The sequence below is a fragment of the Mauremys mutica genome, unplaced genomic scaffold (assembly GCF_020497125.1).
Source record: "Mauremys mutica isolate MM-2020 ecotype Southern unplaced genomic scaffold, ASM2049712v1 000543F_np12_subseq_1:225212_obj, whole genome shotgun sequence".
Classification (NCBI taxonomy): Eukaryota; Metazoa; Chordata; order Testudines; family Geoemydidae; genus Mauremys; species Mauremys mutica.
Window position 1 is genome coordinate 60,068 of NW_025423000.1, and position 13,131 is coordinate 73,198.

At 54.6% G+C, this 13,131-nt stretch overlaps 1 long non-coding RNA gene and 1 other non-coding gene across 2 annotated transcripts; both read right to left on the minus strand.

Moving 5' to 3' along the window:
- Positions 1 to 463: 463 nt before the first annotated feature.
- Positions 464 to 545, minus strand: TRNAS-UGA. Its single transcript has one exon. It is a non-coding gene; the product is annotated as a tRNA-Ser (tRNA).
- Positions 546 to 10,710: 10,165 nt separating this feature from the next.
- Positions 10,711 to 12,906, minus strand: LOC123357360. The gene is made up of 3 exons (XR_006575544.1): positions 12,788 to 12,906; positions 12,155 to 12,316; positions 10,711 to 10,844 (listed from the first exon to the last, which is right to left on the minus strand). It is a non-coding gene; the product is annotated as an uncharacterized LOC123357360 (long non-coding RNA).
- Positions 12,907 to 13,131: the final 225 nt, after the last annotated feature.

The following is a 13,131-nucleotide window of genomic DNA, read 5'->3' on the forward strand; positions in this document are numbered from 1 at the left end:
CTCCCTGCTCCTCCCCCTCCCCCACCAGCGCCTCCTGCACCCCACTGAACAGCTGGTCACTGGCAGGTGGGAGGTGCTGAAGGGGAAGAGGAGGAGCTTGTCAGCAAGGCCTGTAGTGGGGGGGCGGAGCTGGCTGCCAGTGGGTGCTGAGCACCTATTTTTCCTCTGTTGGTTCTGCAGCGCCGTAGCTACCATGAAGTCGCTGACTCGGCTCCTTTCGCACTCTAGAGAGAGGAGCAGAACCAGGGCTATGGCTGATCTATGGGGCACTAGGTGAGTGGCAGAGGCTTCAGGTGCTGAGAGTTTGCCTGACCCCTCAGGGACACAGTGTGAGGTGGTGCCCCAGGGATCTCTATGAAAGCAGCAGAACAGGATTTACTTGGGGTGGGGAGAGAATTGAGAGTGTCTCAGGGGGTTGTACAGAGGTATTACCCGGGTGAGAGACTGGCTAAAACACAGGCCTCGCTGTGAGCAGGATTTAAACCTGCGCAGGGGAACCCTATTGGATTTCAACTCCAACACCTTAACCACTCGGCCATCACAGCTGTGAGCACAAAATTGCCCCAATGCCAGAGAAACTGGTAAAGAATCCCAATGCCCAGGCGTGAAGTCATCTGAACTACAGAATTCCCACCGCAAACCTGGCTCCCAAAGCACAGGGGGGATTTGGGGTTTGTTCTGTTTGCTTAACCAGGTGCCACAGGAGTCTTTGCTGCTTTTACAAATCCAGACTAACACGGATACCCCTCTGATACTCTGATACTCTCCAATGGATCCCCATCTTCCACCCACCTTGAGCTAGGTAGGAGCGGATCATTATTATCCCTACTTGAAAGAGGGAGAAGCCAAGGCTGAGAAAGGAGAATTGACTTGTCTTAGGTCACACAGCCAGTCAGTGGCAGAGTTGGGAATAGGACCCAAGAGCCCTGATTTTCATACTAACCATAAGATCGTGAATTTCAAACACTGAATGACCTGATTAAAGTGCTCTCAGATGAGCTCCAGACCAACAACAGTGCACAGTAATTATTCAGCAAGTATTTGAGGAGAACTGCAATGTTAGAGAGAATCACTGCTCAGGGACAATTAATGCAGCAAAATTTGTCAACATATAACAGGTTGTGACTTATTTCCTTGGTCTTAAAAGAGAACAACAAGGACCTGAGTCTCCTCCCTGTCAATAACCCCCTGCTCAGCCAATCAGGGTAGAGACAGGACGGGAGGCTGAGGGTTCTCACCAGAGAGCCCAAAGGGTGGCCCAGGTCACCGATGGGGATCACTGCCTGAGCACTATTTCAGCCCCACATTTTTGGGTGGACCTCCCACAGTGGGAGCTGCCGAGCACTCCCCCGCAACACACACACACACACACACACGCTGCTCCTGGTGTTGGGAGGGGAACAGGTGAAAGGACAAAAGAAGCAAGAGACAAAGAGAAAGGAGGAAGGGATGGATGGAGGAAAAGGCGAAACAAAAAGGACAAACCCTAATGACCCCAGTGATTTTAAGGGACAAAATCCCAGGTGCGGAATAAAATTCTGCCTCCTTAAGTTCGTGTTTTCCATGCCTAGAATTCAACTGTCACCAGATGGATCAGACTGAACAGGTTTGAAATCTCGAGGAGGCTCTTATCTTCTAAACAGGGACGGCTGTTTTCTAGTAAAATCAGGAAAAGGGAAGGAGAAAACTCGAAAGAGGTTCCTCCTGGCGCTCACGTCCGTGAACTTGAACACTCTCTCAAAGAGAGAGTCCTGAAAGAGAGACCTGGAGAAGGAGACTTGCTGAAGCAAAGCCACAGGAGTCTCTGAGGTTTCCCTGGCCGCTCCCCCCTGTCCTGCCTGGCTGATGTCAGCATCTCTCTGTGAGGTCACCACCTCCCCACCACCGTTGACCAATAGTCTGAGGTCCTGCAAAAAGCCTTTGTGATGTCACTGCCACACCCCTCCCTTGCTGTGCTAATGTCCTGCCCCTGGCCAGGCACTTTGGAGGTTTGAGCTACTCCCTTGGATCACCCCACTCAAGGAGCGTTCGTTCTAGGAAGCAAGCCGGCTAGACAGGAAAATGTCAGACGCTGCTCCCAATGCTACACTCTGTTTTTCAGAAATTAGTCGACTTTATGGCCAGAAGAGACCATTAGAGCATCTAATCTGACCCCCTGCCTATCACACGCCTCCTGTATGACACAATAGCTACTTTTGGGGCAAACACATTCCAGAAAGGCATCTAGTTTTCATTAAATGACATCAGGAGATGGAGAATCCACCACTTTCCTTGGGAGATTGTTCCTGTGGTGAATCATCCTCGCTGTTGAATATTTGTGCCTTTGTTGTAATATGAATTTGTCTCTTTTCACCTTCCAGCCATTGGATCTTGTTATGCCTTTCTCTGCTGGATTAAAGAGCCCTTTACTATCCAATCTTTTCTCTGCATTAAGGCCCTTCAACACTTCAATGAAGTCACCTTTCAATCTTCTTTTGATAAGCTAAACAGGTTGAGCTCGTTCAATAGCTCACTAGAAGGCATTTTTCTCCAGCCCTCAGAACATTTGGTGGCTCTTTGCTGACAATTTCACAACATCTTTTTCAAATGGGGACACCAAAACTGGAGGCAGTATTCCAGTATCGGTCTCACTGATGCCGTGTCACCTCCTGTGACTTTATTGACATAATCTGTAACTGTATAGATCACCATTGCGACCACTGTTCTATATTTGCAGCCAATATTGTAGAAAGGTTGTCGTGTAAGGGGTCTATGGAGAGGTTCTGATTGGCTGATTAGAATGATGCTATCTCTAGATATGTATCATTTTTGTAATTGATGTTATGAATATTGGCTCTATGCTGCCCGTATTTCAAACTTGTGCTCTGCTTCCGGTGAACACCCCAGCCAGACAAGTTGGTGTCAGTTCTGCCTAGCCTGCTTGATGGCCCATTAAGGACCATCAGCTATACAATCGACCCATTGAGAGAAGGCAGATACCGCTGGAGGGACTTTGCTACAAACTGAAGCTCTAGACAAGGGAGAGAATGACCCATCCCAGCTATGGATGTACTCCAGAGACTTGATTTGGACCTGCAGAATTTGCGGCGGAATCTTTGTGGCTCTGTTCATGATGGCCGAGAAATGGTGGGGAATTGTTGCCTTCGGTAGCTTCCACGGGAGCCCAGCACAGACAATCTGGAGAAAGTGTTGGAAGCTGTGTGGCTCTGTTCACGATGACCGAGAAATGGCGCAAAATGGTTAGTTGAAAGAGTAGATAGAAAGAGGAGAGGACACTTGAAGTGGATCAACATACCAGGAGACAGGCGCTGCACCGTGCTGCACCGTATGCTGGCAGTATGGCGTCTGCCGTAGCTTTCACGGAGGGAGGAGCGAGTGACGGCACACACCCAGAAACACCCGTGAGAATATTTTTGCCCCATCATGCACTGGGAGCTTAACCCACAATTCCAATGGGTGGCAGAAACTGCGGGAACTGTGGGATAGCTGCCACAGTGCAACGCTCTGCCACTTGATGCTAGCCTCAGTACTGTGCACGCACTCCCCCGAATTCACATGCTCTAGTGGGGACACATAACATTGAATGTATGAACTCAGTTCTGGAAATTTGAATAAAATAACTTTGGGGCACTTTGGTGGCGGGTCCCGGAGTGGAAAGACCCCCCGCCACTGAATTGCTGCTGAAGACCCGGAGCAGAAGAATCTCTGGAGGCCCGGGCCCCACGAGAGTTTTCCAGGGCCCCCAGAGTTAGTGAAGTACTCTGCTCCAGGAGCCCTGAAAAATTCTCATGGGGGCCCCTGCGGGGCCGAGGGCAAATTGCTCCACTGACCCCTGCCTCTGGGTGGCTCTGATGGGACCTGGAGCTACAGTTATTGCAGGACTCCTGTGAGACCCTCAGCTGGTCGGTTTGCACTCTGCTCTCATTGCTTCCCTCTCAGGACTCTCTCTCCTCCTGCGTCTCTGCTGCTCTCCTCCCCTAGACATTGAACCCAGCCCTTGCTGCTGCCAGCACCAACTGGCAGAAGGGCCTATAAGCCCCCTGCCTGAGGGGAGGCCAATGCATGTGGGGCCCCATAAGCAATATGATATTTTCTGTCTTATTCTCTATCCCTTTCATAATGATTCTCAAGATTCTCTTTGCTTTTTTGACTGTCATTGCACACTGAGTGGATGTTCTCAGAGAACTATCTGCAGTGACTCCAAGATCTCTCTCGAGTGGCAACAGCTATTTTTGGCCTCATCATTTTGTATGTATAGTTGGGATTATGTTTTCCAATGTGCATCACTTTGCATTTATCAACAAATCTGCCATTTTGTTGCCCTTTCACCCAGTTTTGTGAGCTCTTTTTGTAACTCTTCCCAGGCTGCTTTGGACTTAACTTTCCTGAGTAGTTTTGGATCATCTGCAAATTTAGCCACCTCGCTGTTTACCTCCTTTTCCAGATCATTTATGAATATGTTGAATAGCACTTGTCCCAGACCCCGTGGGGGGCACCACTATTGACCTCTCTCCATTTTGAAAACTGACCATTTATTCCTACCTTGTAACCAGTTATTTACCCATGAGAGGACCTTCCCTCTCCTCCCATGAGAGTGTAATAGAGCAGAATAGGGCTTCCTTGGGAGGGGGGAGTGAATTGAGAATATATCAGGGGGTTGTGTACATTTATTGTCCTGGTGAAAAAGTGTGTCTGATACTCAGTCTTTGCTGCTCCTGCCAGCTGTGACTGCTGAGGACATTTTCCTTCTCTGCTCCAGGGTCTCTCTTCTGCCAGATTCTCAAAAAGTCAGGCCCCCTGCAGACTATGACAGAGCAGTTTGGTAATAGGCTGCAGGACTCACCACGTAAGAATGTAGCTGCTGTAGCACCTTGACTGTCCGTGGGCCAAATCCTGCAGCCCTGGCAGCCCAGGATAACCTCCCACTGATGGCGATGGGAATTGAGCCTTTGTAACTAGCTGCTGGTACCTGAGGTCTCAGCTATGGATTAAACTGGGGGCAAACACAGCTTCAGCCAAAGAAGTGAAGGATGTAAGTGAAAGAGCAAAGCTGGCTCTGGGGAGCTGCTGCAGTCCCGTCACCACAGCTGGAAGGGAGAAGAGGAAAAACTCCCTAAAGTGCTGGGAGCAGCCCTGAGAAAAGGAAGTTTGTCAGTGAGATCAGTAGCAATAACTGTGAAATGACGGAGTGCTTTCTCCGCTGTGCTGACATGGCCTAATTGTGTTATTTTACTGTGAGAATAAGCTTTAAAATATCCTGCTCTAATTTCAGGGTGGGCCTGTAACCATAATCAGTCTCTGTGGGAAGTGGCCTCTGGATAGTGATCTTTGGGCAGAGCTGGCTGAAGAGCCTTCCTACTCACCAGGAGATCCTGGCTTGGCCTGCCAGTTCCTCCTTGCTGAACCTGGCTTTTCTGTCAGGCTCCTTTCTTTTATTTCTTCTCATGAAATAAAAGACCTCATTGCACAATCCTTGTAAGTGCTTGTTCAAGACACAGAGAACCTTCCTTGCAGCTAAGTCTTGGAAAGTGTTAAATGGTAAGTCTGGAGCTGATTGAAAGGTTACCATGACTCAAGCTGAAGTTGCTGTGACTGAAACACAGAGCACTAATCAGTATCTGACCACAGCGGCTTGTGGGAGAAGCGCATGTTAGAAACCCTCTGTCAGCTCAGCTGTGGCTTTCTGTGCACTGAGCCAGCCTGCTCAAGGTCTGCAAGTCTTGATGGAAATGAGGAACATTTTTACGTTGGAATTTGAAGGTGTAGTCTTGGACCATCAAGTGGAGTGGTTGAAAAAGCTCTGTTGGGGAAGGCACCATGGCTTAGTAGGCTTGTGAAGGAAAAGGCTTCTTTCCAGCAGAGCGTTGGAGAGAATCAAATCCTCAGTCTGGTGTTGATGAAAAGGCTATTGGCATTGGCAAGGAGATTGCGCCGGCTGCAATTTGCTGTGACAGGAGAGCCTATGTCGTGCGCCCATGCAATTCGCTGGGGATATCTGTGCACAGAGCCCCTTCTAGAGGGTTCTCTGCAGGGCTTGCAGGAAATGGAGAATTATTCTCCTTTCACCTTTCATGTTATTGTTGATGAAAAATTGAGCAGTTAGGGGAGAATTCCCAGAGCGTGGCACCATGGCAGAGCTAGCCAAGAGAGCTGCTGGATAAAGAGCAGATTCAGGATCCAGCATCCAATGCTGCCTTGCTGAACGTGCCTCCTCTTGTCCCCTTTTGGTCAATCTTTTTTGTTAATGGAGAAGCCCGACTCTGGCTAGCCATACAAATGCTTGCAAAAGAAACGGGTCTTTTTGCTGACAAGTGTCAAAAGGAGGCTTTGGATAAACATGGAAACAAGGTCAAGGTCACTGCAACTCATCTTGCATGTGCAGCTGTTGAAGCTACAAGGCAGAGCACTAAGCACAGTATTACCACGGCTGGTCACAGCAGGATCTCTGTGTGGTGGGATCTGTGGGGTACAATCCCAAACTGTGGAACTGCTCTGTCCTCTTCTCTCTCCAGCCTGGGCTGTGTCTTACAATGCTGCACTAGTGACAAGCAGGAAAACCCCCTCCATGTGCTGTGATCACTCAGCCAACAACATGCAGCAATGCACCCAACTAAGTTGCATGAATGCTCTATAAGCCACTCCTCAATTATACATAGAGAGACACCAGCATATCTCCCCAGCCCTCAGCCTTGCACCTCAGAAATGTACCATCTTACACTGCTCAAAACCTCTTGAAAAGTGCAAGCTCATTAATTAATTCGCGACTTCCTCAAAAAGAAAGTGAACATGCACCAGCCTTTTTAATCTGAGCAGCTTTCCCAAGCACTTTGGACAATTTCACAAGTAAGTATAAAACATTAAAATAAGTTTATTAACTACAGAAAGATAGATTGTAAGTGATTATAAGTGTTAGGCAGAGAGGTCAAAGCTGGTTACGTAAATGAAAATAGAATCTTAGTGTGACATTCTAGACCTTTGGGGGAGCGGCTGTAACCCCCATATTCCTCATTTTCATATAATCGTGATCTTACATATAGAGCATGACTTGTAAGGTATCAGGGGAAAGGATATGATCTGCTGAAAGTCATTTATCTACCCATAGATGTATACCATTCATGCATATGAAGTTATAAGAATTGTGTAGTATGGTTGTCACTATGCTGTAAGCAGTGATGAGCTGCCAAAATATTAACAACCGGTTCCCTCCTTCTCACCTCACGAGGGGGGTCGTGCCCCCCCGGGAGGTCATGCCCCATCCAACCCCCCATGTTTTTGACACCCCACCCAGGACCCCTGACCCATCCCCCCCTTTCCCTGTCCCCTGACTGCCCTTTGCAGCCCCATCCAACCCCTCCTCTCATTCTTGATGGCCCCCCGGGACCCCTGCCCCATCCAACCACCCCTTCTCTCTGTCCCTGAGTGCCCCCACCACCTCATCCAACCCCTGCTCTTTCCTGATTGCCCCCCGGGATCCTTGCCCCCATTCAATCCCACTGTTCCCTGCCCTCTGACCGCCCTGACCCCTATCCACCCCCCCACAACCAACCAAATACCCCCTCCCTGCTCCCTGCCCCCTTACCACACTGCCTGGGGCCGGGACCGGGTCCACTCCGCCGGGACCTCAACCGGCCCTGCGGGGCCCGACTCCCCGGGCCGGACCGGCACCGGGGCCAGAGCCGCGAGGCCCAACTCCCCGGGCCGGGCCCGAGCTGGGGGTGCTTGGCTGGGACCGGGCTGGGGCACTTGGCCAGGGCCAGAGGGAGCCATTCCACCCCCGCACCCAGCTTACTTGCCTGCTGCTTTTTTCTGGCTTCCCGTGAACATTTGATTCGCGGGAAGCAGAGGAGGAGGAGGGCGGAGCACTCAGGGGAGAGGGGGAGGTGAGCTGGGGCCGGGCAGACAGCTGCCTGAGCCTTTGTTAAATTTAAAAGCTTTTTAGAACCGGTTGTCCTGGAACCACCGGTTCTAAAAAGGCTTCTAAATTTAACAACCGGTTCTTGTGAATGGGTGTGAACTGGCTGGAGCTCACCACTGGCTGTAAGTTGGGGGAATCAGCCATCACCCGCATGAGGCCACACAGGGGGAATTGCTCAACCTTGCTTGGAAAGACACATGGTGCTGGGGCCCCCATCCAACTGAAGTCTTCAGTGTCACAGTGACCCAAGGTGTGTGCACAGAATGGGGATGGTGTATGTGTGGGTGGGTGGATGGATGGGTGAATTGATTTCTGCATGTGTTTGTGTGGTTTTCTGCAAGGGTTTTGTGTGTGGAGGGGGGTGTTATTACAGCTCTGGGGGTTGTGTTTGTGGCTGTGCAAATGTGTGTGTGTTCATGTGGCTGGATTTGTGCATGTGTTTGTGTCTGTTAGTAGTTGTGTTGATGTTGGCTGGATTTATGTGGGTGTTTGTGTATATTAGCAATTGTGTGTGTGTGTGGCTGGATTCATGCATGTGTTCGTGTATGTTTGGAATTGTGTGTGTGTGTGTGTATGTGTGTGCGAATGCTCAGCTGCCCTCTGCCGGTGCAACAACCGTTTCTCTATATGTCACAGCCCCCATACCGTCGACCCTGGTGATTTCCCCATCTTACAAGGGCTGGCTGGCCTGACACTTAATCCCTCTGTGGAGTGTGGCAGGGGCTGCAGTTCACCCCCTGTGGGGAAGGAGGGCCCAGGTGTGGGGCACTGGGCTCCGATGCACCTGGAGAGCAGCTCAGATGAGGTGGGGCAGGGCATGTGGTGTCCGTTCTGTGTTGCCTGGTGCTGGGCCATTGCACAATCCCCAGCCACGCCGCACAGCACACCCCGAGAGGGGGCAGGGGGCCAAGCAGATGATCCAGCATGAGGGGGGTGAGGATGTGCGGTTGGGGGGAGGAAAAGCCTTGGGCTGCACTGGGGGAGTGCAGAACAGGGGTGACACCCCAAAAACCTGCAGCAAAGGGATGGACAGGTGGGGTGGGTGGATAGAAGAGGCAGCGAGACTAAAATCTAAAAGGGGAGTGTGGGGTCTGGTGGTCAGAGCGGGGGGGGGGGGTGGAGTTGGTGGTCAGAATTCCTGGGTTCTATCTCCAGCCCTGGGAGGGGAGTGGGAGCCAGTGGTTAGGGTGTGTGTCAGGGGGAGAGCCAGGACTCCTGGGTTCTCTCCCTGGCTCTGACTCTCTCTTGTGCAATCCCTCAGCAGTTACCCAACTCACCAGCTTGTGGGAGCGAGGGGCTGGGGCTGGGTTGTGACACGGCCCAGTGTCCCGTACTGCCCCTTTGCTACCCAACCCGGGACAGGGTGGGGGATGGCCTGGGAGACCCGCTAAGAAAGGCACTTCTGGTGGGTTTGTGTGTGGGTCACGCGGCCCCCTGCTGGATAGACCCCTCTAGGTCAGAACCAGTCTCAGCCCGGGTCAGACCCCGGGAGCCCACCCCCCTCTGTCGCCACGGCGATGTCTATTGGTCTCCTGGAAAGGTCCATTCTCATGGGTAGCTGTCCAGTGGCAGTGAGTTCCACAGGCCTCGGCACAGGCTGTGTGGGGCAGGAGGTCCTTGTGTTGGGAGCAGTGGCAGTGAACTGTGTGCGGTTGTGTCTCTGAGCACAATTGCGAATATTCCAGTGTGTGTGAGATTGTGAGTGTGGCTGGGGGTGTGATTGTTTCTCTCTTTGCAGGTGGAGCTAGCATGCCCCTCTGGGTGTGTTGTGTGTAAGTTTTCTTGGGACTGTGTGAGTCCCTTGTGCGTCAATGTGTGTGTGTGTGTGTCACTTGCTGCAGGATACAAAATCCTGCAAAGCCACCACACACACACACACACACACAGAGCAGGGCTCAGCCCCACCAGCAGGGGGCAGCAGGGACACACACGTCTCTCCTGGGCCAGTTTGGACAATTTTCCTTCACAATCCGGCACAGTGCTGGTGCCCCCACACGGGGGTGGGCAGTGACCGGGGGGGGGGGGCAGATGTGCTGGATTCAGAAGGAAGCACTTTGAGAAAATCAGTCAAGGCCCTTAGCAGAGCTGAGACACAGACCCAGTGACCCCTGCACCACCCTGGGAGGGGAGTGGGGTCGAGTGGTCAGAGCAGGGAGGGGGCTGGGCACCAGGACCCCTGGGTTCTATCCCTGGCCCTGGGAGTGGAGGGGATCTAGAGCAGGGGGACTGGGAGCCAGGACTCCTGGGTTCCATAGGGGAGACTGTTTTTTCCTGTGCTTCCCTCCCTAGAGATCCCAGCCCAGCCCCCTAGTGGAGAGTGAGTGGGAACAGGGGAAGTTGCTGTCCCAGTTCAGAAACATGATTCAACGCCCCCCCATCCCCCACCATGGGCTGTGACATCATGGACCTCAAGTATCAGAGGGCTACTGCAAAACATCTGTTAGTCTATAAGGTGCCACAGGATTCTTTGCTGCATCATGGACCTCCCCCTCCCCAAGGCAGACAGTAAAAGCCCCGCCCCACCAGAGAAGGGGAGTGGGTCTAGTTGCACCCACAACAATCCTACTAATGGTTGCAAAGAAACCCCCACGTCCCCACAGACCACTGCTAGGACAGGATCTGCTGCTCCCATTGCTTTCTTTCTTTTTCACCATGAGCTGCTCCCCGTCAGGCACCACACCCCAGTCACACGCCTTTGGTCACTATGCAGCTCAGTGGCAATCACTGCCCCGAAGTGACTCCGGCGCAGGCACCCACAGCACGAACTCCCCACACCGGATTCTGTCCACACGCAGAGAATTCTCTCCGCCGGGCTCGTTCGGTTCCTCTCGCTGATCTCCGTCCTGCCGCCAGACACTGCTCATCTGCATAGCCCCGCCCATGGACACGTGACACCTCCTGTCGTTTTGGTCTCGATTGAATGAGTTGCCTGCGGGGAGTGAACACGTCACCGTACGTCACAGCCCCAGCGCACGTCACAGCTGCCGGGCGGGGATTGTCTGTGAGCCCCGCGCTGGGGGCGGGGCTTCAGGGAGAGACCCAGCCCCATAGACAGACTGGGGCTGGGAGATATTGGGGGAAGGGATGAGGGGATGGGGGGAAAAGGGGGAAGGGAAAGACCCAGCCCCATAGACCTGCAGGGGCAGGGGATCTTGGGGTCAGGAGGGGAGAAGGGGGATTGGCAGAGACCCAGCCCAGGGTGCAGGAGAAATGGGGTGGGGTGGAGGGAGACATGTCGGGTGGGGGTGTGTGAAATGTTGGTCCAGGGAAACTGAGTCACTCCCAGGACATGCTGTGCAGGGGGGAGCACAGGGGCAGGGAGAGAGCCCCAGCCCCACAGAGCCCCAGAGGGATATTGGGGGCAGGGGAGGGGATGGAGGGAGGAGAGACCCAGCCCCATAAACCCCTAGAGGCAGGAAATGAGGGGAGAAGGGGGGAGGGAGGGATCCAGGCCTATAGACCTGTAGGGGCAGGGAGATATTGGGGGCAGGAGGGGAGAAGGGGGGTTGGCAGAGACCCAGCCCGGGGTGCAGGGAAATGGGCTGGTTTGGAGGGAGCTGGGGAGGAGAAGAGACACAGGGCAGGACACATGTTGGGACAGGGAAATTGACTCACTCCGAATACATGCGGAGCAGGGCAGGGCGGAGGCAGATCATGCTGGTCCCAGGGTAATTTCGGGGGGTTCTGATTCCCCACTCAGCCGGGGGGGGGCTCCCCTCTGGGCTGAGGAGCCCTGGGGTGGGGCGGGTGCTGGGGCTGGGTGTGTGTGTCAGGCTGGGGGAGCTGCCTGGGCAGAGGGGCTGGAACCAGGGGCAGCTCCAGGCACCAGCACACCCAGCGCCTGGTTGGGTGACAAGCTGTGGGGGGGGGGGGCTCTGCTGGTCACCGCGAGGGCAGCAGGCACCCCAGCCCCTCCCCCACTCTACCCCCCTCGCCCCCGTCCCAGAGCTGGGGGAGAACCCAGGAGTCCTGCCCCACCCACCCCCCTATTTCCTGGCTTCCCCGTATTTCCATATGGCTCCATCCAACAGCCCCCCCCGAATGGGGAGAGAGAGGCCAGGGGAGAAGCAGGCGGGGGGGGGGGCGCTGGGGGGGGCAGGGCCGGGCCGAAACCCCGGGACACGCGAGTTCGCCTCAGGAGCCGGAGGGGGGCGGGGCCGGATCTCCCCTGGGGGCGGGGCGGGGATGAGGAGTTGCATTGGGGGGAGGTGTCAGGTTGACCCAGGGACCCGCCCTCACCTGGGCAGGAGAGGACGGAGGCGCCCCGGGGCAGGCTGGGAGTTGTAGTTCCTGGCTCGTCTCAGACCGGAAGTGACGTCAGGTTGCTCAGCCAACGCGCCCCTCCCGGTGCACTCTGGGAAGCGTAGTTCTCTCTCTCTCTCTCTCGCTCACACGCGGCCTCTATTGGAGGAGGGGCCGTAACTCGTCACTTCGCCGCTCCCCGCTCCCTGATTGGCGGAGAGAGCACGGGACAGAGACTCGGCGCGTGGGGGGAGGCCCCGGTTCCCTCGCCCCAAGGCTTCGCTGCCCCCACCCCCGGGCGCGCGCTGCGGCCGTTGGGATTCGAATCCTGCTGGCGGCCGGGGGTGCTGCATGGATCAGTCCCCGTGGGCGGCTCTGGAGCGGGGGGGACGCGGCTCGGGGGCAGCCGGCGGGCGGGTCGGGGCCGGTCTGAGGGGCACTGGGGCGGGACGGTGAGTGGCGGCTCCGCACGGGGGGGCCGGGGGCTCAGACCCCCCAGTTCCAGGCGCCAGGCCCAGCCCCTGCCGCGCCCCTTCCTTGGTAACCCCACCTTCCTCTATCCCTAATCCCCCTAGTCCCTTCCCTTGGGTCCCCTGGACACCCCCAACCCACAGTCCGGCCCCCACATACATCCCAGTCACTCATTCACACGCTGAGCTAGTCCTTCAGGGGCCCCCACAGCCCCCCAAACTCCTCCATCCATGAGCCCCGTGGACCTGTGGCCGGGAAGGTGGGGAAGCTCCCACTCTGGCTGGGCTGGGGGTGGGTGTTAATGTTATCCTGGCTTGTGTGTGCTGAGCTCACAAAGGGTTTTTGCTCCCTCGGGGTGGGGGGTGGTTTTGGCCGAAGGTGACGTGGTTTGGTAGCCCGGTGAATGCTGCGTGGTGTCTGGAATGGGGCATGTGTGTTCCCATCATGCCCCTTCCCCTCTGCCTGCAGAGCTGAGGACAGACAGGTCTGAGGAGCAGAGCAAG